This window comes from Eurosta solidaginis, unplaced genomic scaffold (genome assembly GCF_040869045.1).
Source record: "Eurosta solidaginis isolate ZX-2024a unplaced genomic scaffold, ASM4086904v1 ctg00001059.1, whole genome shotgun sequence".
NCBI lineage: Eukaryota > Metazoa > Arthropoda > Insecta > Diptera > Tephritidae > Eurosta > Eurosta solidaginis.
In genome coordinates this window covers 840,045-866,648 of record NW_027136903.1, presented here as the reverse complement: position 1 = coordinate 866,648, position 26,604 = coordinate 840,045, and the positions used below count along the sequence as shown (strand labels likewise).

Below are 26,604 nucleotides of genomic sequence, written 5' to 3'. Positions count from 1 at the left end.
TTTCACTATCATTACGCTTCTCTCCTTTATGAAGACTATTGCCCCGCTATTGGTGTCTGTCCTGTGGCAATTTCGAGCGCTGTGTTTTCGGCAGTTAATTTCTTTTAAGCTCGCCGACCATATTGGAGATGAGTAGCACACAAGTGGCTGGCCGATTGCTTTATAAGAAGCTATAAGCGGGGCAAAGACAGAAACCAAAATCCCCTAAAAGCTACAATACAGCCGTCGTTTGCTAAGTTGACTCGTGATGCATCTGTACAAGCGATTGCAACAGACAACCAGAAGAACTCCGGTTTTTTTTTTCATCCTATTAAGTCTGGTACAGTTGTAGTAGCTACGTGGCCTAAAAGTGCCACATAATAGTCCGGGGCTCAGATAAGAAAAAAGTTCGAAAAACCCCAAGCAAGGGTCGGCAACCCCAAACTATCCTCGATAGACCAATTAAAACTTAAGAATGGAGTTGTGAAATTATCTAACCGTACTCGAACTGCATAGCATAGCTTCCACCGAATCTTAAAACAAGGCAAGTTCTGCTTAGCAGACGCTGCAACTATTGAGCAGCTTATATTTGCGGCTTACATCAAACCGCTTCGCGGCAACCTTTCCTTTCATACGACCACTCCTTGAGCCAGATAACTAGCCTATTGCCACATCATATCAGTCCCACTTCTCTGTCGCTTCTCGAGGATATGCTTGACTTTACGCTTGCTCAGGGGGAAGTTTTTGGGAAAAAAAATTCTCTTCTATCTGGGATAAAGTAGAAGGTGGTAAGAATACTGGAAAGGCTCCAAATTCGAAAGCCCATTTCACGAACCATGATCAACGACCGGTCCGCAGACGCCTTCCTCTCAATATCCACCGAATGTATGCTCAGCCATGACATTACATGTCAAGGTGCTTTTAAGATCGTAACGGATACCAAGCAGCGATGTCCATTGTATTGACCCTAACATGGAATCGATGATCGGTTTTTATAAGCTGCAAGCCTAAAACAAAAAGTTGCACAGTGCTTTTGGAACCGTAAATACTTCGGTATTTCCAATAACTAGGTTTGTAATTGTTATCAGTTTGGTATTTTTCGGACTAGTTGTGAACTGGTATTTTTCCTTACTAGTTTCGTATTTTAGGCAAGGAAAGAAGAAGCATATGCGCCACAAGTGTTTCGCGTAGCTACTACAAAGTGTTTCTTACACCACATACACGAATCGATCACAACCGTTAGATAAAGGTGAAGACGAGTCGCAGTCTTCCATCATCGTAGTAAAATTTTCAAACCAATTGCCAAAAAAAGTTCATGTCCAAATGAGCGCTTGTCTAGCGGCAATGAACATACCCAATCCCATGCAACGTTAAAACAATTGATGTATCATCGTATATACCACCTAAGACTTTCCAACAGTATCCACCTAACAATCAATGTAAGTTAGACTAACATCTGAAAAGTTTTTGTACTTTACTGGTGCTTTTTTCCAATTAAAAATGAATTGTTTTCTTATGTTTTGTCTGTTCAGAAATGTTTATTTAGGACTCTGCTAACTGTTATACGCCGACCACTCGGTAGCTGATGGTTGTTGGTTAGGTTGGTTGGTGAAAGGTTATTTCATTTAGCTGTGAATTTACTCCTCTATAAGTGTGGTCACCCAACTCCCCCTGTAAATAGGCCATAGTTACGTTGATGTAGCTGAGATGGACAATGGCTATTTATGTGCATGTATGGAATCGCAACGTGTCTTGCTTTGTTTCAATTTGAAGTTTTTCAAGAATTTCTACTTTAAGATAAAAGCCATAAAGAAGTTTGAAGTATTCCTGCCGCTATTGTTGACAGATGTTAATGGATGATAGTGATGTTTGTACACATACTCCATGATAACTTTATTGTAAACAGATGATTGGTTGAAGATGATTGGTGGTGCCATCTGCTACAGTGATTTGAAAGAAGTCATTCAATGGAAGTTTTGCGTTTGCTCAAGAAAGTTTAAGCATGACGCCGGTGCTTAGTATAGATGTTTGTTTCATATACATACATAATTAGTTTACGATCTATTTACCATGGGATCTCAATGAAATTTAAATTGGCTGAAAAGAGGTTGGTGTTTTACTGTCGGTTAAATGAGCCCATATATAAATTCATAAAATAATAGTTTGAGTATTGTCCTAACATACCGAGGGTTCTAAGTAGAGCTTACGACTTTTCGAATTCAATCGAGAATTAAATTTCTCGCTAGATTCACGAAATACTTTAAAGGGTTAGGAGATCCACGTCCACTTTAATCGCTTCAAAATCGCATGAGGTACATAAATATTGCTAATGCAGTGACTATCCATAATTCTTTCCGGTATCATCAGGCCTTTTTCGAGATTGATTAGGGAAATATTTGGGGGTAACTTCGACACTATACCGGATTATTTTAAAAGTTGGAAGAATTTTTATACTCAAAGTGCTTTGCACACATAACTTTGATTGGATAACGGTTGGTTGTACAGGTATAAAGGAATCGAGATAGATATAGACTTCCATATATCAAAATCATCAGTGTCGAAAAAAAATTTGATTGAGCCATGTCCGTCCGTCCGTCTGTCCTTTAACACGATAACTTGAGTAAATATTGAGATATCTTCACCAAATTTGGTACACGAGCTTATCTGAACCAAGAATAGATTGGTATTGAAAGTGAGCGAAATCAGATGATAACCACGTCCACTTTTTATATATATAACATTTTGTAAAACACAAAAACCTGATTATTTAGTAAATAATACACCTAAAATGCTGAAATTTGACATGTGGACTGATATTGAGGCTCTTGATACAAAAAAAAAAAAAAAATTTTTTAATGGGCGTGGCACCGCCCACTAGTGATAAAATCTATTTTACAAATATTTTTAATCATAAATCAAAAATCGTTAAACCTATCGTAACAAAATTCGGCAGAGAGGTTGCATTTACTATAAGGAATGCTTGGAATTGAATGCTTGAAATTAACGAAATCGGTTAAGGACCACGCCCACTTTAAAACAATAAATAGGAAAAACTGCAAATTTAAAAAAATGGTTGACTAAGCAATTTTCTATGTATCGGGAGCCATAACTCGAAGAAAAATTAACGGATCGTAATAAAATTGGGTACACAGATTTTCCCTATAGTAGCAAAATGGAGGGGATCGTTTAAAGACCACGGCAACTTTTATATAAAAGATTTTTAAAAGGGTCGTAGACGAAAATAATAAGCTATAACTTAGCAAAAAATAGTTTTGAATCAATGATATTTCACTTATCAAGTTTTATTGTAAGAGCAAATGGGGAGACATTTTTTTTAAACAGGCGGTGCCACGTGTTATGTAGAGAAGTAATTTATCTGAAATGAAATGTGCAATTGAAGCTCACGCTGAGTATATAATGTTCGGTTACACTCGAACTTAGACACCATTACTTGTTTATATTCCTTTTATATTATTAATTCGGAACCATTTTTGGCATACTATTCCCAGGACACTTCGAAATTGTGTTTGGAAACATTCTGGACTATTTCCGGATTATCTCGGGTCATTTCTGTATTGCTTTCAGCACTATTTCTTTTTACAACAACAACAACAAGAATTTAGGACAAGAGCCACGCTCCCATGCACGACCAAGTTTTAATTCGTCATAACTTCGAATCTCTTTGAAGTAAATTATTTATATTTAGGTATCTTTTTTGTATATGTATGTCAATTTGTATATGGCTTTGCAACGTGTCCAGTGCCATGACCTACGGGTAATTGTGTAGACGCCTCTGATAACTATCGAAAATTCATAATCGATCTTAATGAATTTTTTAGGGTAGCTTCATTTGGTCTTTATAAAAAAATGCTTTATAAGTGCTATATAGCAATATGTATAATATTTTTGAAAGGAGTTGAAGGATTCCCAGTGTTCTATATACCCTAATATGGGTGTAATAGATATGCAATGTTTCGATTAGACATCCTTCATATACGTATACAATATTTGGCAAACCTAGGTATAAAGAAAATGGGTTGAGGGTGGGTTGGTTGGTCGGGCAGCATTGGGAGATACCGGACCTGAGTAGCGCTGGAGGCGCCATTTTGATATACGTTCAGTGTTTGGTGAGGGTAGGTTGGGAATTATAGAAGGTAGGATAGTGGCAGAAGCAAAGCTGTCAAAAGATGAATATGGAACTTAAGAGCAGCATAAGATAGTTTTAGGGAACGAAGTGAGGAAATGAGGGTTTTTAAAAATGTTAAAGCAACACAGACAACAGTTGTGACAGAACAAAATCCGTAGTGTTCTGGTTTCTCCACTGAAAGAAATGGTGCTAGTAAAATCAACAAATCGATTGTTTTTCTTGACTTAACGGAGATTCGGTGAAATTGATCGAATTATGGTAAATTCAACCGAATTCTTTGTCAAACGAATAAATTAGTTCAGTCATTTCAACAGAAGAGAAATTGGCGCTCTTAAGTTAACAAATTTCTGTAAATTTGAAAGATTGCTAATCAATCTAACTGATTTTTCTGTTAACACAGATGATCTTACAGGTCATTTCAACGGCGATCAACTGTCAATACATGAGCAAATTTCAAAGTGAATTTTACGTTCACTGCGCTCTCTAATTTGTACTTATGTATGCTGTGTACTATATGTATGCACATATTTACGTATATATATGGCGGCCGCCGTGGTGTGATGGTAGCGTGCTCCGCCTACCATAACGAGGACCCTGGGTTCACACCCCGGGCAAAGCAACATAAAAATTTTAGAACTAAAGTTTTTCAATTAGAAGAAATTTTTCTAAGCTGGGTCGCCCCTCAGCATTGTTCGTCAAGCATTCCGAGTATATTTCTGCCATGAAAAGATCTAAGTGAAAACTCATCTGCCTTGCAAATGCCGCAACATAAGTACGTTCGTACAAAGCTGTCGCAACAATTTTTTTTTGTTCATTTGACTACTAGAACGGTCAAATACGAATCAACGAATTGTACGCAGTTGATTCAACATCTTGTTGCGTTGGATAAAAATTGACAGAAATTTCGGTTGAATTGACCCGTATTTCGGTTGATTTTACCAGTCTTTTTCTTTCAGTGTCCTTTATTGTGAAATTTTGTTTTTTGTATCTTTCTTTTTTGGTTTTTTTTGTGTTTTATTGTTATGGTTTTTGGGATTTCTGTTTTACACTTGCCTTGTTGTTGTTTTTAATGCTATTTTTAAATTGATGGGGCTTGTTTTTTTATTGTTTGTGGTTGTTGATTGCTATTTCTGTAAATGTTTTTGATGTTGTCGTATTTCTTGTTGTGTTTTTGTTTTAAGTGTTCGTTCCTATTGCTGTTTGTAATATTTTTCCTATTTTTTAATTTATGTTTGTTTGTAGCTTTTGTTTTTTTTTTAACGGTACTCCGAAGCCGTATTTAAAAAATGTTACCATCTTTATGAACTGAGATGTTTTGTTTGTGACTCAATCACAACAGAACGGCTTAACAGATTTCCATGAAATTCTGGAAAAGATCTCCTGGCTATATTTTTTCTCGAAAAAGACGAGGTCAAATCGTGGGGAGTGCCAGGGACTTACTCTGGATCATCCGAACTATTTCAGTTTGATTTATAAATAATATCTGCATCGCCTCCACCCTGTTTTAAAATTATCTCCGGATAACTTCGGGATTATTTTCAGGAGTGATTTGGGATTATATCAAGACTATTTCCAAACCATATTGGCATCATGGCGGGACTATCTTCTAGGGGTTGTTTTCGGAAACAGTGTAATATTTCGGAGCCAAAAGAGAATTCATTGAAAAAATGCCTTGGTGTCAATTAAAAATTATTATCGCAAACATAGCAAGATATTTGAAATAAAATACGCTTCACCTTTTGTCATAACTCTATTTTAGTAATTTAATAGAATAGTATATAAACAAATATTAATAACAAGAAAAATTATAGCAAACTAAATAAAAATTTTTACCGACGTCTAAAGCCACCAAAACCTCCTAAGCTTGGTCCGTCGAATTCTCCTAACCCTTGACCGCCGAAACCACCAAATCCGCCACCGAAACTAGATGCCGACGCCGAAGCGCTTGCCCCACCAAAACCACCAGCCCAACCAGTGCTAGTTCATACTTTAGGCGCCGAAATATGAATTGGTACAAGCAAAAATTTCATCACATGCACTGGAACTGGATGAGGCACTTTTATGGGTACCGGTACCTGCACTGGTGCCAATTGATAACTGTTTACTGCTTGTGGCAAAGGCACCTGTATAACCACCTCCAAAACCGCGACCACCGAATATTTTGAAATGCGCTCTTATAGGTCAAGCGAATATTCCGACGAGTAGTATTGCAGCAAAACTGGTGATTTTCTGAGGGTGAAAAAAATCATACATTAACATCATTTATTGATAAAAAAACGAAACAAGAAATGATCAGGATCAGAGATCGCAAATAACAGCTCCACAAACCGTTATTTAACGAGAACTCTTTAAATGTCTGTTAAATGTCTGTACTTCTGGTTTCGGTTTCTGCATGGCTCAATTATATCGAGCCCTACCCGCGAAAAAAAATGTTAATTTTTCAGGAGACATTTTTTTACTTATTTCGGCACTCAAAGCTGACAATTGTCTGAAACTCGGTACCATTCCTTTTTATTGCATTACAAAAGCCATGCAATGCGTAAAATTTTTTTATCAGTGAGAGATCACAATTTTTTGTCGCTTACATTTTTTTTCGCTGTCAGCATAAATTGCTCTTTCTCAAAGATATGGCGGTTACCTTAAAATATAGACATTAAGAACACTATTGTTAGTATTTGGCAGTTATTTTTAAGCTATTGCATTGATTTTATCGCGGGCTTGGCGACTAAACCAAAAAACCGTAACGGATATTTATCAAAAAAGGTTCGAAAAGGTTCGTAAAGGTTAGGTGTTAACAACAGGCCAAATACATAAAATTGGATCTCTATCATAAACAGCGGTGGGCACCACTACATTTACACGGTTACCAAATTGAAAATGTGTTAGTAAACACGAACGCGTAGCGAGCACGAAAGCAAAATCAATTATTTATTTAGTTTGATTTCAATGCTTGAACGTTAAACACGTGTCACACGCACTCTTTGGTACTCTGTTTCAAGCGCGCGTGCGACACTTCCTCACCGTACGACCATCGAAATCAAACTAAAAGAGCTGTCGTTGATTTTCACGAAGTAGCCATTGTGCTATCGCTTATCGCGTACACATATGGTCGCTTACAAGCCAACCTAATAAAACCGCACTGCGTTTTTTTAGCGCACGCAAACAACCGGCGTTTTTTGCCCTAACCCAAATAAGCATGCGTTTCAACAATGTAAAGCATGTGTGCAAACATGAACAAAAATTGGAAATCGAGTTAGGTTTTCACGCGTTGAGTTGCTCTCATACAAGTTGTATGTGCATGAGACACTTTTGACAGAAAATGACTTGCGTGCGTTTATATTAGTTTCGCTTGTTAGCAGGTGCTAAGCTCACGCCCACCCCGGATCATAAAGTTAAAGTTAAAGTAAATGTTAAAGTTAAAGCGAAAGTTAAAAATAAAGTTAAAGTTAAAGTGAAAGTTAAAGTTAAGGTTAAAGTTAAAGTTGAAGTTAAAGTTAAAGTTATAGTTAAAGTTAAGGTCAAAGTTAAAGTTAAAGTCAAAGTTAAAGTTAAAGTCAAAGTTAAAGTTAAAGTTAAAGTTAAAGTTAAAGTAAAAGTTAAAGTTAAAGTGAATGTTAAAGTTAAAGCGAAAGTTAAAGTTAAAGTTAAAAATAAAGTTAAAGTTAAAGTTAAAGATAAAGTTAAAGTTAAAGTCAAAGTCAAAGTTAAAGTGAATGTTAAAGTTAAAGCGAAAGTTAAAGTTAAAATTAAAAACAAAGTTAAAGTTAAAGTTAAAATGAAAGTTAAAGTTAATATCAAAGTTAAAGTTAAGGTTAAAGTTAAAGTTAAAGTTAAGGTTAAAGTTAAGGTTAAAGTTAAAGTGAATATTAAAGTTAAAGCGAAAGTTAAAGTTAAAAATAAAGTTAAAGTTAAAGTGAAAGTTAAAGTTAAGGTTAAAGTTAAAGTTGAAATTAAAGTTAAAGTGAATGTTAAAGTTAAAGCGAAAGTTAAAGTTAAAAATAGAGTTAAAGTTAAAGCTAAAGTGAAAGTTTAAAGTTAAAGTTAAAGTTAAAGTGAATGTTAAAGTTAAAGCGAAAGTTAAAGTTAAAAATAAAGTTAAAGTTAAAGTGAAAGTTAAAGTTAAGGTTAAAGTTAAAGTTGAAGTTAAAGTTAAAGTTATAGTTAAAGTTAAGGTCAAAGTTAAAGTTAAAGTCAAAGTTAAAGTTAAAGTCAAAGTTAAAGTTAAAGTTAAAGTTAAAGTTAAAGTTAAAATTAAAGTTAAAGTTAAAGTAAAAGTAAAAGTTAAAGTTAAAGTGAATGTTAAAGTTAAAGCGAAAGTTAAAGTTAAAGTTAAAAATAAAGTTAAAGTTGAAGTTAAAGTTAAAGTTAAAGATAAAGTTAAAGTTAAAGTCAAAGTTAAAGTAAAAGTGAATGTTAAAGTTAAAGCGAAAGTTAAAGTTAAAATTAAAAATAAAGTTAAAGTTAAAATGAAAGTTAAAGTTAATATCAAAGTTAAAGTTAAGGTTAAAGTTAAAGTCAAAATTAAAGTTAAGGTTAAAGTTAAGGTTAAAGTTAAAGTTAAAGTTAAAGTTAAAGTGAATGTTAAAGTTAAAGTGAGAGTTAAAGTTAAAAATAAAGTTAAAGTTGAAGTTAAAGTTAAAGTTAAAGTTAAGGTTAAAGTTAAAGTTAAAGTCAAAGTTAAAGTTAAAGTTAAAGTTAAAGTCAAAGTTAAAGTTAAAGTTAAAGTAAAAGTTAAAGTGAATGTTAAAGTTAAAGCGAAAGTTAAAGTTAAAGTTAAAAATAAAGTTAAAGTTGAAGTTAAGGTTAAAGTTAAAGTTAAAGTCAAAGTTAAAGTTAAAGTTAAAGTGAATGTTAAAGTTAAAGCGAAAGGTAAAGTTAAAGTTAAAAATAAAGTTAAAGTTAAAATGAAAGTTAAAGTTAAAATCAAAGTTAAAGTTAAAGTTAAGGTTAAAGTTAAAGTTAAATTTAAAGTTAAAGTTAAAAATAAAGTTAAAGTTAAAGTGAAAGTTAAGTATTAACTTCTCATTTATTCAATAAAAGTAAAAAATTTGTTTTCTTATCGGTCACCACGCTTAAAAAGGTTAACTTGAATTAATATCAAAGACAAAACTTGAATTAATAACAAAGAAAACAAAATGTTGCATAAATATTATAATTGCATAAGTTGATAATATGCAATAGCTTTACCGCGGCAGTCCCCGAGTGCCACACGTTCTTTTTATTTTTTCATTTTCAACCAGTTTACAAAGTAAAACAAAAAACATATAAAAAAACTTAAATTATTTCATATAAATACATTTGTATAGGTAGTTCCAGTTCAATTTGAATTAATTGCACTTATGTATAGTAAAAAAATAGGAACTTCATATCTAAATTTTAGTTGTCAAAAGAACTATTTGGAACTTCAAAATAAATTATTTTACATTATCCTCCTCATCTGTTTCTGGTAGAATATCTCTAATATCTTCATCGGATTTCAGATTCAAATATTCTTTTAAAATTTGTGTGGGATTATGTTTTTATCACAGAGGTCTTCAAGTTTTTTATTAAGCTAATGAAATACTAAGCTCCCTATAGTGGAAGAGGGCCATTGGTTAATAATGAAGAGTTACGTCTGAATTGTGGAATTGATTTCACATCATATTCTTTGGTTTCAGAGCATTCAAAGTATCCATATTTAAATTTAATAAAAGAGCCGTTTTTCTCGAATGAAGCGGAACGTAATTTTTGGAAATTAATTCTAAATATGAGTGGAAACATTTCACTTGCAAAACTTTTCCAAACCTTAAAATGAGAGCGATGCATGGCGATACACATATAACTTGTTGGATTGGTCCTAGCACTACCAATCATGGTATACCATTTTGTTGGATCCCAAACAGTTCTTTCACGAATAAAAGACTCAATAGTGCTATGAATCGAGTCTACTGGCATCATGGTATGTCCAGGTAGCAAATATGTTATTTTGATATTTTTAACAAACACTGACTTCTCCAGGAAAAACGCCAAGGCAGCGAGCATGGCTCTGTTCCGGCTTTGACCTGCAAAGCTATCACAGTAAAAACTTATTGATTCGTGAGTTTTTCTTTCATCTACTAATGTTAAATAGTGAAAAATAATTATGCTAATTTCATTGCAACCCCTTTTTCCATCAGATTCTCCCCAAAGAAAGCAATATCCATTTTGGTGCCGTTTTCATACACACTTTCGTTGTAGTACGCATAGTTTCGGGAATAGAAGAAGTTAACGCTTTTCCCCTGAGGAGTGTTAAGCACCTTTTGAAGATCAAAACTAGCACATAAAAACCCGGGATTTGATTTCCCTTTTTTTTTTTGGTCGTCCAGAAATAATTCTTTGGATTTTTCCTTGGCTTGAATGTGATTTCTGTACTCTTCAGTATGACGGGAATCAATTTTTGCTTCATTGTCCAAATTTTTATAACGCTCGCAAGTCACGCACTTATCTTTTTTGTGCAAATGAAATCCGATATGAAATTCATTGTTGAAAATATTTCGGAAAACTCGCAAAGATAACTTGTCTGATTCTTGGTTGATGCTCTTTAAATGTTTAACATAACATTTATATAGCCCTGCTACATTACGAAACCCATGTGAAATATACAGTTTATTGCTCTTATTACGGCAATAATGAGAAGCCACTGCAGGCAACTTTTCAACAGAGCTGTAAAACTGTGCAATCATTTGAAATTTTAAATCATTGATTCTTGCTCTTCATTTATTCATTCCTTGTTAAGCAATGTGGCTTAAAAGTTAACCCATTCGTCATTCAGTAGTGGAGAAAAAGAATGCACTCCTGAACTCATTCGAAGAAAGAATGAAGTAATTGAATGAAACACAAACATTTTTCAACACAGAATAAGCATTCAAATGAATGCAGCCTTTGCTGAGTGGGCACACACTTTTCTGGTACCAATAAATTATGAAAAATGTCGTACATGTACAAAACACGCTCAAAAATCTCACATGGTTGCATTTAATTAAAGCCCCTTCAAAATATCAACACAAAAAATTAATTATTGTCCGTGATGAGCAGTTTTTTTCCATATTTAAATGATAATAAAGTACGAAGAAGTTAACTGGAAAAGTATCCTTATTGAAATTTTCCTAAAAATTTAATAACAAAAAAGCAAATGACAAATATTTCAACATCTCTGTTCCGAAAATTGTCATCTTCTAAAAAAGTGTTGCCAATGTGTCATATAAAAGCCCTGCTTTAAAAAATACTAGCCTACACGTGATTAAATAATTGAAGAAAAGGAAATACATTATAAAAGCTCCTAAGTTCCTCCATATATGCTTCCTAACGGTATATGGTCAAATATTGTACCTATACTGGTTTATGAGTTTGTTAATTGCAATAGCAATATAGTATTTTCTAAGAAAAATATTCTTCTAAACACAATTGTTTGTAATTACAGTCATTTAAGGTAGGCTCTATAGGTAGTTGTAGCCTTCTAGATAGGAAGAAAATTAACTTTGAATACAAATCTGCTTAAGTAAAATAGAGTTCAACCAAAACAATTTCAATTTTTGCCAGGCTGTAAAAAATTGTAGTCCGATGGAGCCAGTCAATCTCTTTGTGGGGAGGGAAATTAATAACCTCTGAAGAGTTTCTCCCAATGGAACATTTTTTTTTTTTGTGGAACAGATGAAGGAAAACGGGGAAGATGAATCAGGTGTATAGAAAAAACCTGAATCGCCGTAGGACGATGCCATGGAAATAGATATATGTTTATCGAAATGCTCGGAACTAGGAAGCTCCAACGAAATCGCCGATAGACCTATGCACTTTGGTGTATTTAAATGACTTAAACTCAAGTATCTGTGTTTGTTATATTATCGACAAAAAATATTCACAATTTACTCTATTTGGCCAATGTACAATGTGTTCATTTACAAAATCCATTTTACAACAATAGCAAAATAAGCAGGCCATATAGTAACATTTTGACATATAGCAAGATAGCAATAGATTGTCTTTGCGAAGTTTCAGACAAATTCGACTATATCTTCATGTCTTTGGAATACTTTATATAATCAAGAGCCCTATGGTTTTATGTAAGCGGGTTTTCCGCGAGATTTACCTAAAAAGGAAACCAATCAACTCATAAGAGCCTAAAATTTTTTGATCTCACACTATTAATTAAAGAAAAATCAACCCAATTACGAAGTATAAAAAATCTGCTATGAAGTACTATTTCTCATATGTCTTATATGTTCGGACAAAATGAAGATGATTTAAGACTTTCCTGGTTTATAATTAACTACTTGTTTGTTTTCGAAATGGTACCATCGCAATATAACAGTAAATGTTTCTTTCTTTTCAGTTTCTCTTAAACAATCAAAATAATTGATATTAAATAATTATAAGCCGATGTTAAGTTCATGAATTCTTAAATATTAAACTACTTCAATAATTAGAAGGGACTATTTTTCCTATTGATAAATTTTACGACTTTTTTGCACCCAACTCCTAAATTGATTTAACATATCTGATGGCAATGAAAGTTACTAAAAAATAACCTTGGGGAAAAGGTATTTAGTATTGAATGGAAAAAAGTGTGCATTTATTTCAAGTTTACATTCATTAAAGATTGGGAATGGTTCTTACATTCCCACTCTATATTGAATTATATTTTACCATTCAATAACATACACACTTTAGCTTTGAGTTAAAGTATTTTGAGCCATTCAGGAATGGAGATTTATAATATGCAACCTTAAAATCATAATTTTTTTTAAAAGAATGCTGATAGAATGCACACTCACCCCAGGGGGTCAGGGGGTCAGAATATACCCGCGGTAGGTATACTTGTCGTAAGCGGCGACTAAAATACCAGATTCAAGGGGCTGTGTAGCGCAACCCTTCAGGTTGCCAGCGCCATATACAGCTTCTCCAAACCAAATTGTCAACCTCACCTATCCGCGGTGAATCCTGTTTCACTAATAGACGAGTCTCTGGCGACCCAAGCTCCTCATGGAACTTGGGGATGGGGAGGGAGGGATGATGGCCTGTAGGTTTAATGTGACCATATAAATCGTTCTCGAGATTGTCGGGCTAGCACCTTAATGGTGCTGTGTTACCGGAGCGTACCGGATATGTATCTGGCAAAGGACCATAACATCGATAACACTCCCCAAAGCATTCGGAGAACAACCTTATCGCTACAATAACAACAAAAACAGAATGCACACTCAATTGATTCAATCTTTTTACAGCTCTGCTTTTCAATGAATGCTTTTAATATATATACTTTAGCTATGTCTGATTTGTTATGGAGTTCCTTTCGTACCTTATTTTCAACAACATTGAAATACTTAGCATTATCCCTCACTGCTATTAACAATATTTGCGATATACTCAAAGTACTTAACAAAAATGTTTGGCACACTTTTATGGTTTTGTCGTTAAAATTTATGGAGTAATCGTAGCTAAACTTTTTCTTGGGACTTGTTGATCTCACCCTCTGGATATTCTTTCGTCTTATACATGAAAGTAGCCAGTCTTTTTGCCTTAATTTATTTCCGATACCCCAAAAGTGTTTATTTATGGTAATTCTGTCGCTCTCAGTGAAATTTTTCATGCAATAATTTCCACATTTTTCGGTAGCACAGAGGTTTTTTCGAACTCCAGTAGACCGCTTTTTTCTAGTTAGGAGTCGCTTAAGTATTGGTTTTTTCTTTTCATAGCCTCTTTTCCCAACACAAATTTCTGCTTCGCAATCGTCCGTTTGCTCCGTATCAGTATCCGAGTACGGTACAAGAGCGCCTTCCTAGCTAAAATTAAATAATTTGCAAAATACATATATATATAAATATACTAGCCTTTACCCGCGGCCCCGTCCGCAAGGAAAATTTTAAATATATGGGCTATTCGCGTTAGCCTGCTTATTATCTGTTTAGAATTTTGTTTTCTGTCTAATGCATTTTATTTTTGTAATTGAGTAAAAAAAAAGAACTAAATGAGCTGATAACCTGATAGGATCCCAAATGATCCCGAAATTATACAGAAAAAGCTACGAAATGACCCCAACGCTATCGCGGACAGATCCCGAAAACCATCCAGAAACGCCCCGGAAGTGTTTCCAAAAGTTCCCGAAGTAGTCCCAAAAAAACCCGAAATGACAACGCCACGATTCTAGACTTATCCAGATAACCACACAGAAATGATGCCTGAAGGGTACCAAATTGATCCCGAAATAGTCCCGAAAAAGTTCCGAAATTACCCTGACGGGCTCCCGGACGGATCTCAGAAACCATCCAGAAAATATCCAGGAAGGGTCCCTAAATTATCCCGACTAAATCCAGAAAAAGTTCCGAAATGGCTCCGAGGGGATCCACGATGGATCGCGAAAACCATACAGAAATGATTCCGGAAGGATTCCAAAATGATCCCGAAATAGTCCGGAATTGACCCAGATGGGATCCCGCACAGATCCAGAAATGATCCCGGAAGGGTGCAAAAACTATCCCGGAAAAGTAACAAAAAATCCCGAAATGGCTCCTACGGCATCCCGGACGGATCCAGAAATGATCTTGGAAGGGTCCCCAAATGATCCCAAAATGGTCCCGAAATGACCCTGATGGATCCGGCAAACCATCAAGAAATTATGCCGAAAGGGTCCCAAAATGATCCCGAAATAATACAGAAAAAGTCACGAAACGACCCCTAGAGGATCCCCAAATGATCCCGTATTAGCCCCGAAAAGGTCCCGAAATAACCCCGAGGGGATCCCGGACAAATCCCGAAAACCATCCAGAAATGATGCCGGAAGGAATCCCAAATGATTCCGTAAAAGTCCCGCATTGATTCCGACGGGCTCCCGAACGGATACCGACAATCATCCAGAAGTGACGCCGGAAAGGTCCTCAAATGATCACCTAATAGTCCCGAAATGACCCTTAAGGGGTCATGGGCGGATCCCATAAACCATCCAGAAATGATCCCGATATATTCCCGAAGAAGTCCCGAAATGACCCTGACGGGATCTCGAACGTACCCCTAAATGACCCTGACGGGATCCCGGACAGATCCCGAAATCCATCCAGAAATGATCTTGGGAGGGACCCCAAATGATCCCGAAAAAGTCCCGCAATGATTCCGAGAGGATCCTGATCGGATACCGATAACCATCCAGAAGTGATGCCGGAAAGTTCCTCAAATGATCACCTAATACCAAAATGACCCTGACGGCATCCCGGACTGATCCCAAAATCCATCCAGAAATGATCTTGGGAAGGTCTCAAAATTATCCCGAAATAGTCTCGGAAAAGTTCAGAAATTACCCTGACGGGTTCCCGGACGAATCCTGAAAGCCATCTCTAAATGATCCCGAAAAAGTCCCGAAATGACCCTGACTGGACCCCGAAAGGATTCCGAAAACTATCCAGAAATGATGCCGGAAATGTCCTCAAATGATCCCTTATTAGTCGAGAAAAAGTCCCGAAATGAACCCGACGGGATGCCGGACGAATCCCAAAAACCAGCTAGAAATGATGCCGGAAGGGACACCAAATGATCCCGAAAAAGTCCCGCAATAATTCCGACGGGATCCTGAGCGGATACCGAAAACCATCCAGAAGTGATGCCGAAAAGGTCCTCAAATGATCACCTAATAGTCCCAAAATTACCCTGACGGCATCCCGGACAGATCCCGAAATCCATCCAGAAATGATCTTGGGAGGGTCCCAAAATTATCCCGAAATAGTCTGGGAAAAGTCCAGAAATTACCCTGACGGATACCGGACGAATCCTGGAAACCAATCTTAAATGATGCCGAAAAAGTCCCGAAATGACCCTGATGGGACCCGGAAAGGATCCCGAAAACTAACCAGAAATGATGCCGGAAAGGTCCTCAAATGATCTCCCAATAGTTCCGAAAAGACCCTGACGGGATCCCGAACGGATCCCGACAACTATCTAGAAATGATGCCGAAAGGGCCCGAAAATGATCCCGTATTAGTCGAGAAAAAGTCCCGAAATGAACCCGACGGGATGCCGGACGAATCCCAAAAACCAGCCAGAAATGTTGCCGGAAGAGACACCAAATGATCCCGAAAAAGTCCCGCAATAATTCCGACGGGATCCTGAGCGGATACCGAAAACCATCCAGAAGTGATGCCGAAAAGGTCCTCAAATGATCACCTAATAGTCCCAAAATTACCCTGACGGCATCCCGGACAGATCCCGAAATCCATCCAGAAATGATCTTGGGAGGGTCCCAAAATTATCCCGAAATAGTCTGGGAAAAGTCCAGAAATTACCCTGACGGATACCGGACGAATCCTGGAAACCAATCTTAAATGATGCCGAAAAAGTCCCGAAATGACCCTGATGGGACCCGGAAAGGATCCCGAAAACTAACCAGAAATGATGCCGGAAAGGTCCTCAAATGATCTCCCAATAGTTCCGAAAAGACCCTGACGGGATCCCGAACGGATCCCGACAACTATCCAGAAATGATACCGAAAGGGCCCGCAAATGATCCCGTATTAGTCGAGAAAAAGTCCCGAAATGACCCCGACGGGATGCCGGACGAATCCCAAAAACCATCCAGAAATGATTTTGGAAGGGACCCCAATGATCCCGAAAAAGTCCAGCAATTATTCCGACGGGAATCTGAACGGATACCGAAAACCATCCAGAAGTGATGCCGGAACGGTCCTCAAATGCTCACCTAATAGTCCCAAAATGACCCTGAGGGCATCCCGGACAAATCCCGAAATCCATCCAGAAATGATCTTGGGAAGGTCCCAAAATGATCCCGAAATAGTCTCGGAAAAGTCCAGAAATTACCCTGACGGGTTCCCGGACGAATCCTGAAAGCCATCCTTAAATGATCCCGAAAAAGCCCCGAAATGACCCTGACGGGATCCCGAAAGGATTCCAAAAACTATCCAGAAATGATGCCGGAAAGGTCCTCAAATGATCCCCTAATAGTTCCGAAATGACCGTGACGGGATCCCGAACGGATCCCGACAACTATCCAGAAATTATGCCGAAAGGGTCCGCAAATGATCCCGTATTAGTCGAGAAAAAGTACCGAAATGACCCCGACGGGATCCCGGACGAATCCCAAAAACCATCCAGAAATGATGCCGGTAGGTATCCCAAATGATCCCGAAATAATGCCGAAATGACCTCGTCGGCATCCCGGACGGATACCGAAAATTATCCAGAAATGATGCCGGAAAGGTCCACAAATGATCCCCTAATAGTCCCGAAATTACCCTGATGGGATCCCGGACGGATCCCGAAAACCATCCAGAAATGATGCCGGAAGAGCCCCCAAATGATCCCGGAAAATCCCCAAATGACCCCGACGATATCCCGGACGGATCCCGAAAACCATCCAGAAATGATGCCGGAAGAGCCCCCAAATGATCCCGAAAAAGTCCCGAAATGACCCCGACGAGATCCCGCACGGATCCCGAAAACCATCCAGAAATGATGCTGGAAGAGCCCCAAATGATCCCGAAAAAGTCCCCAAATGACCCCGACATACTCCAGAAAAGGTTCCGAAATGGCTCCGAGGGAATCAACGACGGATCGCGAAAACCATACAGAAATGATTCCGGAAGGATCCCAAAATGATCCCGAAATAGTCCGAAAATGACCCATATGGGATCCCGCACAGATCCAGAAATGATCTCGGAAGGGTCCAAAAACTATCCCGGAAAAGTAACAAAAAATCCCGAAATGGCTCCTACGGCATCCCGGACGGATCCAGAAATGATCTCGGAAGGGTCCCCAAATGATCCCAAAATGGTCCCGAAATGACCCTGATGGATCCGGCAAACCATCAAGAAATTATGCCGGAAGGGTCCCCAAATGAAACCCGAAATAAAACAGAAAAAGTCACGAAACGACCCCTAGAGGATCCCCAAATGATCCCGTATTAGCCCCAAAAAAGTCCCAAAATGACCCTGACGGGATCCCGAAAGGATTCCGAAAACAATACAGAAATGATGCCGGAAAGGTCCTCAAATGATCCCCTAATAGTCCCGAAATGACCGTGACGGCATCCCGACAACTATCCAGAAATGATGCCGAAAGGGTCCGCAAATGATCCCGTATTAGTCGAAAAAAAGTCCCGAAAGGACCACGACGGGATCCCGGACGAATCCCAAAAACCATCCAGAAATGATGCCGGTAGGTATCCCAAATGATCCCGAAATAGTCCCGAAATGACCTCGTCGGCATCCCGGACGGATCCCGAAAATTATCCAGAAATGAAGCCGGAAAGGTTCCCAAATGATCCCCTAATAGTCCCGAAACTACCCTAATGGGATCCCGGACGGATCCCGAAAACCATCCAGAAATGATGCCGAAAGGGTTCCCAAATGATCACGTATTAGTCCCGAAAAAGTTCCGAAATGACCCCGACGGGATCCCGGACGGATCCCGAAAACCATCCAGAAATGATGCCGAAAGGGTTCCCAAATGATCCCGTATTAGTCGCGAAAAAGTACCGAAATGACCCCGACGGGATCCCGGACGGATCCCGAAAACCATCCAGAAATGATGCCGGATGAGCCCCAAAATGATCCCGAAAAAGTCCCCAAATGACCCCGACGAGATCCCGGACGGATCCCGAAAACCATCAAGAAATGATGCCGGAAGAGCCCCCAAATGATCCCGAAAAAGTCCCCAAATGACCCCGACGATATCCCGGACGGATCCCGAAAACCATCCAGAAATGATGCCGGAAGAGCCCCCAAATGATCCCGAAAAAGTCCCCATATGACCCCGACGAGATCCCGCACGGATCCCGAAAACCATCCAGAAATGATGCCGGAAGGGTCCCCAAATGATCGCGAAATAGTCCCGAAATGATTCCGGAATAGTCCCGAAAATGTTCCAAAATAACCCCGACGGGATCCCGGACGGATCCCGTAAACTATACAGAAATGATCCCGGAAAGGTCCCAAAATGATCCCGAAATAGTCCCGAAAAAGTCCCGAAATTACCCCGGCGTAATCCCGGACCGATCCCGAAAACCATCCAGAAATGATCCCGGAAGGGTCTCGATATGACCCTTACGGGATTACAAATAATGTGAAGCTAATTATAAAACCATGTTAATAAGGCAGCAGGCGCATTGGAGCGAATAAAAAGTTAGATAGAAACATACAGGTAAAGCTAATAAAAGCGTGCTAATAAAAACAATTGATGGAGGGCGGATGGCGGGAGTAGAGGAGAGGACCACTGATCGTTCCTCCAAAATTGTCTAGATCTCGTTCTGTATGTACCAGATACCAAAACCTATTGATTTAGGAGAAAATTTAGATTGAGTTATAACAATTTATGGATTTTACACCAGAGGGGGAGATAAAGGGGGTGGGCGGAGGGTGTCACTGCTTACTTTGTAAGCCCTCGACTTATTTGACCCCTTGAGTCTGTGATATTGGTGAAGGCCAGTATACGTAAAGTTATAATGTGTAAAAATTATGAAAAATAATTTCTCGAAGGGTCGTGGGACCCCCACCCCTCTTTCCATATTCGAAAAAAATTTCGCTAGTAGACTACTGTCTGTGTCCCAAATTTCATCAAAATCCGTGTAGCCATTCTGGCGTGATTCAGTCGCAAAGACGAAAAAATATAATAATTACATTACAACTGTTCCTAGGGGGCGGGGACCACGCCCCTTTTGAAAAATATATAGCTAGTAGATCCTTCTAGACTATTGGCTATATGTGTGCAAAATTTCATCCAAATCGATCCAGCCGTTCTTGCGTTATTGAGTCACAAAGACAAACGTCTGGACAAACATCCAAACATCCAAACATCCAAACATCCAAACATCCAAACATCCAAACATCCAAACATCTAAACATCCAAACATCCAAACATCCAAACATCTTAACATCCAAACTTTCCCATTTATAATATATATTAGATTAGATGTATAAATACACTTACGTCTAGTTCCAAATGGCTCATAATGTATACTAATTAGTTCTAAACCGCGATAATTGCCTAAGCGCCGGCATAGAATAAAAAACTAAGCGCAGGCAGAAAATAAAAGGGTAAGCGACAAACCGCGGTCAAGCACAATGTACACAAAATGAGTTTGGCGGTTACATTGAAATTATTTCCGCTGCAACTAATTAACGAGAATTCCCAGAACTACAAAAATTTCCCAGAATATGCATATGATTGTAAACTATCTATACCCTGCAAAAATTGTTGGATTAAGTGTTCCATTTTCTTCACGTTGGAGTACTCTAACAATACTCCTTTGCAATGCGTTTGCGGACCACCATCAGCCGATCATTGCTCGTGTTTTAACGACCGTGATCACGACACGATGACGATCGAACAGAGTTGTCAAAAGTAAAATTTTGCATACATATAACAGATAATAAAATTTTACTATGGCAACTCTGATAAAATGCAACCGCGCACTGGTTTTATATATACATACTATAGTATAGAGAAATATTAGTTTCTTTATTCACGCAAATGCTAAATAACATAAGAATATTTGTATTATAAAATATAAAAGTTGTATTGCCCCTCTTCATTTACTTTCATTTTAAATTAAATTCACTCCGATAATTCTTTCCGAAACCCCTCTGCAAAAATCATTGGATCATGTGGTCCACTGGAGTACTTACCATTATACTCCACTGTAATGCAGCAATGGACCAACTCATGTTTCTACACGAACATACTGTAAGCCGATCGTTGCTCGTTTTTAACGATTGTAATCACTACACGATGTTTATTGGACTGTGGGTACTCCATGGATTACTCTGATGTAATGCGGAGCTGGAGTATATGGTCCAGTCCTAGGACATCGCAATGTTAATTGGACCATATTTTTTGTATGAACTTTGGTTAATTTTGGAGCACTCGGTTGGTCCATAGCGAGTACTCCACATATGCATGCATGGAGTACTCGCGATTTTTGCAGGGAATTCTTCTTTAGTTCTTTGGCATATGATCCTCTGTGGGTGCTCAATGGGGTACTACAGTGAAAGTACTTTGGAAAGTACTCTCACGTATGTACTCTATGGAATACTCACAAACAAAGCGAGAGTGGGATCACCTACTCCTCTCCTAGGACATCACAATGTTAATTGGAGCACATTTTTTGTATGAATACAGATTAGATTTGGAACACTCCTATACTCCTAAAGGAGTATTCCTTACACTATTTATGGAGTACTCGCGTTCTTTGAAGGGTATGTGTAAAAAAGTAAAAATCGATAATAGTGTCGCTTACCTTTTTTTCGCGGGTAGGGCTCGATATGGTTGGCTCATTTCATCAGCTGATTTTATTTTTTTTTCATTTCACTGGCATAGGGATTGTCAAAAGGAGATGACAAACGCAAAATGTACCAAATCAAATTGTCAATTCGTTTTTGCCGTCGTGCTAAAGTTTATTAAATAATATTTCACAACAATTTAAGTTATTTCTTTTTTAGTAAATGCATCTAGTTTAATAAATAATATTTCACAACAATTTAAGTTATTTCTTTTTTAGTAAATGCATCTAATTTAGCGTCTTATTTTCCCTCCATTCCAACCTTTCAACCTTGTAAAGTGTGTTTATTGAGTAGATTTAAACGTTAATCGATTTGTTAATGAAAACATATGGTTCCTTTATAGAAAAGTGTCGATTTGTTGTCGGAAAGGTATTGAACCTTTATCGAAAATATATCGAATTGATATCGTAAAAATATCGAAAGATTTCGATTTTATTTCGGAAAAATTTCCATTTTTTGTCAAAATATATCGATTTATTATCGAAAATATATCCATTTTCTATCGAAAAGTTACCGACAAAACATCGGTTTCGAAAACAAGTCGATATTTTTGCTATAACAATTCGATATTTTGAATATTTTGCACACAGCAAGTATACTTTTTTTTGGAACCAATCGATAACAAGAATAAATATTGATTTATCATCGGAAAAATATTAGTTTTTTATCGAAAATATATTCATTTGTTGTCGAAAAGTTGCGATAACAATTCGATATTTTACAGCTAAATCCTCGAAGAAAAATGAAAATTTTTCCGATGGCAAACCGGTAATCGATATGCTTCGATATGATATACTTTTGATAACAAATCTAGACTATCCGATAATAGTAAGACTTTTCGTATTTGTAAATGATTTTTTTCAAAATTATGCTAAATTTATTATTATTAGTCACTATTGAATGATCCCAAAAATATCCCGAAGCGATCTTAAAATAGTCCAAAAATAGACCCCGAAATGTTCCCGAACGACTTCCTGAAAGCATTACTACAAAAAGTCTCGCAATGATCTCAAAATTATCCCGAACAATTCAGAAATTGTTAAGAAATAGTGGCCGCGATCCGGACAAAGACGATATGGTGTTCATCTTGAAAAATAACAATTTTTTGCATACCCTTATAATGACCTAATGTTAATTTTAACATAACAGAAGAGAGATTCACCATTACCGAAACCTATTAAGGTCGCAACTTAACAGTTGTAAAAAGCCTAAAGGGCCAATTACTGATACTTAGCATAGACTTGACTTGACTTCGCGTAAACTTGGCAACTTAGCCACGATTATACTCCACTTAGCGCATACAATCTGGCATCATAATCAATAAATGTCAATTTGTTTGACAAAATGTCAAAATGAAGTGGAAAGAAACAAGTAGCATTTAAAATGTAAACGTCACTTAGAACTTACAAATAAAATAAAAATCCAACAGACTTCTAAATCAAGTTAAGTGGCTAAGTTTTGAGTAATCAGTAATATGCAATGTTCATTTAACAGAACTGTAAGTGACAGTTCTCAAGCCAAGTCAAGTCTATGCTAAGTATCAGTAATGGGCCCCTTACGCAATAAATCACTATAAACGATCTCAGTGATACTGAGAAAACGTTTGAAAATAAAAATTAATCACTGACAAAGCCCGAAACAATTAAAAACAAAACATATCACACTGAGAACGCCTTTTATTCTTCTTGTATAAAAGTTGTTATCCGCAATCACCCGAATTGCCTTTTCTGGTTAACCGTTAAATGTAATCGCTAAATGAGATTATAAGCTCAAAGCTTCTTCACCTGAAATGTATGACAACGTGTATTAAAAAAAAACTGTTTTGAATTTTTTCATCATAGTGTTCTTGTGAGGCTGATTCTGCAGTTTTTGGACTACAATTATTCTAAATATTTCGATAATTTTCTCAAACGTCTTTTCATTTCGATAACTACTTCCGATTTGCCACCGGTAAATGAAAGAATTATATTTTTAGTATTAAATGTCCAAAGCAGATAAAACCCAACATTTATTCACGTACAATATTTGGCCGTCAACTTACGAAGCTTCTCATCATAAAACACGAATCCGGCAACAAAGCTTATTCACCAAAAATTTAAAACTGAACTGCACACAAAATGCGTATGAACTTTTATATTTCAGAGTCAATGTTTTGGTCAAAATGATCACTTATCATTGACAATACAAATAGAACGTCAAAGAGGCAAGGGAATTCCGATTTAATAAGTCAAAGATGAAAATTTCCTGTTAGTCAAGCAGTGGCACACTGGCCCATATGGCCTTCACTAGCGGTTAAAAGTAAAAATTTTAGGTGTAATCAAGCGAGAATTTTTCATTTCCTATCGATGATAATGCCCAATTTTAGTAGTAAACTTTGTCAAAAACTGAAAAGATAATGGAAAAAATGTATTTGTAATAATTTTTAGGCAATTCACAAAGTCTGCTATCCATCGTGATTTGTCATGTGTTCTTTATTGATGTTTCGGATACAAAATAAAAAAATATAATTCAGCAGCTTATGTACATTATACTGTAACGAATTTACAGCAAATCCTTCCTCTGTTGAATAAATAACTCCAATATTTAATAACGCAAAATGCCCTTTATTCAAGTACTTCACAATAAATAACTCTACTATTGCTCGACAGATAGCGTGCTTAATCGAAACTGATTGTAGCGCCTCTACGGTTGCTGCCTTATATACTCTTTGATTTCCTCATTGCATCTTCTAGGCGCTTCTGTTCTAGAATCTACTAGTTGGTTATCTGCTGTAATTATAACTACAGATGTACGGATATAGCTATCATATGCGCGTGTGTTTGTGAGCGACACTTCCACAATTATAATTGCATATCTCAGATAAGATATCTGCATGTGTTTGTGCGTTGCTTCTCCGCTGCGTGTACGTACATATGTGTACTAATGATTGATTCGTTTATGTAGATACATAATGATTGATTTATGGATGTGCATACAATCACTGCTTAGCATCTGCTTAGGGATGGCAGTACCCCTCAGTGTTGCTAATATTCGTAACACTGCCCTCCACCTAAGTCTGATCGTCCCGATCAGACAAATCTCTCGACCTAAATGGTGCTAACATCTCTAAATGAACCACCCTTCTATTTCGTGGTTTCCCAATGGTTTGATTGCGGTAGATGGAATTACTGATCTTCTTCACAATTTTGTACGGGCCTTCCCAACTGCACCGAAATTTGGATGGAACACCTTTCCGCCGGTGAGGGTTGTATAACAGTACCAAATCTCCCGCCAAGACACCTTCCGAATTATTGTTCTCATCGTACCTGTGTTTTATCGTACTACTCATTACCCTGGTTCGTTCCCTCACACTCTGTTGTTTGGCCAATGAACTACTTCGTAGAGCTTGCGCTTGACGGATTTGCTTTGCATAATCAATATCGTTCCGTCGCTTCACAACAGTAGTGTGCCCTGGCTTAAACCACCCTTGCATTCTTTCTGCGAAATCCTTTCCTTTGCTTTAGTACGTCCGTTAGGGCTTTTCATTACCAGTTTTTCTCTCACAGGTACCTTAGGTTTTGATTTGTTTGGCTCATTTGTTCCATCAACTTTGCTCGATCTACTTTCCTTGACTTTCGTGATCTCTGTCGAATCTCCTCCACCAGCACTCGCTTGCTGTTGAACCCTTTTTCCAAACTGAAGTTAAGTGGCACGTCCTGGTTTTTATACTCTAAAATCCTTCTATGCATATCGATCCTGATGTCCTAGTCAATTAAGAAATCCACTCCCAATATGACTTCATCAACGATCTCTGCCACAACAAAATTGTGTAGAACCATGACCTCCCCTATTAAGACTTCACATACCACTTCTCCCTGGACTTGGTTATACTCGCCAGTAATCGTACGCAATCTTGCTCCAGGTAATGGCTTTTCTTCCCTGTTGAACAAATCAAATCGGATCAAGGAATGAGATGCGCCCGTATCTACAGTCAGTACACGCCCCTTGCCATCCACATTTCCTTTGACGGTAAGACTGCTCGATTTCCTTCCAGTTTACGAGATAGGTATCACACGACATTCAATAACTGGGACAAGTTCTCGATCTTTACATTTGACTCGCTCTTGTTTATCTCCTCCAGCTTTGCGTTTACGACCAGCCAAGTTGGAACTACCATGACCGGTGCTGCAATGACGTGCAATGTGACTTGGGTTACCGCACTTGAAACACTTCATAACTCTGGCATTGTTTTGATGTAATCTCTTCAGTGCTTCCAAAATTGTGTCTACCCAATCTGGCCTTTCCACTTCCACGCGATGAGCCTTGTATGCGGGCTTACTCAAAAGTGACGCTGTTTCCTTAGTCAGTGCGTGGGATACCGTTTCAGCAAATGTTGGCTTTGGGTCCCCGTATGTGGCTCGCTTCGTTTCGACGCCCCGTATGCCGTTAATAAAGCTCTGAATCCTTACCTTTTCAGTGTATTCCACGGGTGCGTCCGCATTTGCAAGATGAGCCAATCTTTCAACATCCGAAGCAAACTCCTGTAATGTCTCATTTGCTTTTTGGTAACGGTTTTGCAACTCAATTTGGTATATCTGTTTTCTATGCTCGCTTCCATAACGTTTCTCGACAGCGGCCATCAATGTTTCATAGTTGTTCCGCTCTCCTTCGGGAATCGTCTGTAGGATTTCGGCTGCTGGCCCCTTCAATGCTACGAATAGAGCAGCAACTTTATCTTCAGCATTCCAGTTGTGCACTGCTGGCGTCTTCTCAAATTGAAACTTGAATACCTCGAAAGGAACGGAGCCGTCAAAAGATGGAGTTTTTACCTTCGGATTGCTCGCTGGAACAGCTGGGCGATTTAGTTGTAACTGTTGGATAAGACCTTTCAACGCTTCTACCTCGGCATCAATTTTGTTCTCGAGTTGTAAAATTTTTGCATCCTGCTCTTCCAGTTTCGCAAAGAGCTGCGATGATACCTGTTCCGAAATTTTTGTCGAAATTTCAGATATACGTGCCTCTTGCGCTTCCAGTTGAGGTGACATATATGTCTTCTGTTCTTCCAATTGAGATGATATTTGCGACGCCATTTCTGAAATGCGTGCCTCCTGTGACTCCAGCTGTGATGTCATTGTCGATGTTTGTACAGATATTGTGCTCGTCACTGTCTGTGGTGTTTCGTTTTTATACTCAGTTGAGCAGAGC

At 37.8% G+C, this 26,604-nt stretch overlaps 1 long non-coding RNA gene across 1 annotated transcript; it reads right to left on the bottom strand.

Moving 5' to 3' along the window:
- Positions 1-5,862: 5,862 nt before the first annotated feature.
- On the bottom strand, positions 5,863-21,555 carry LOC137235742 (uncharacterized). Its single transcript, XR_010948034.1, has 2 exons — positions 21,378-21,555; positions 5,863-6,355 (listed from the first exon to the last, which is right to left on the bottom strand). It is a non-coding gene; the product is annotated as an uncharacterized lncRNA (long non-coding RNA).
- Between the last annotated feature and the right edge of the window lie 5,049 nt (positions 21,556-26,604).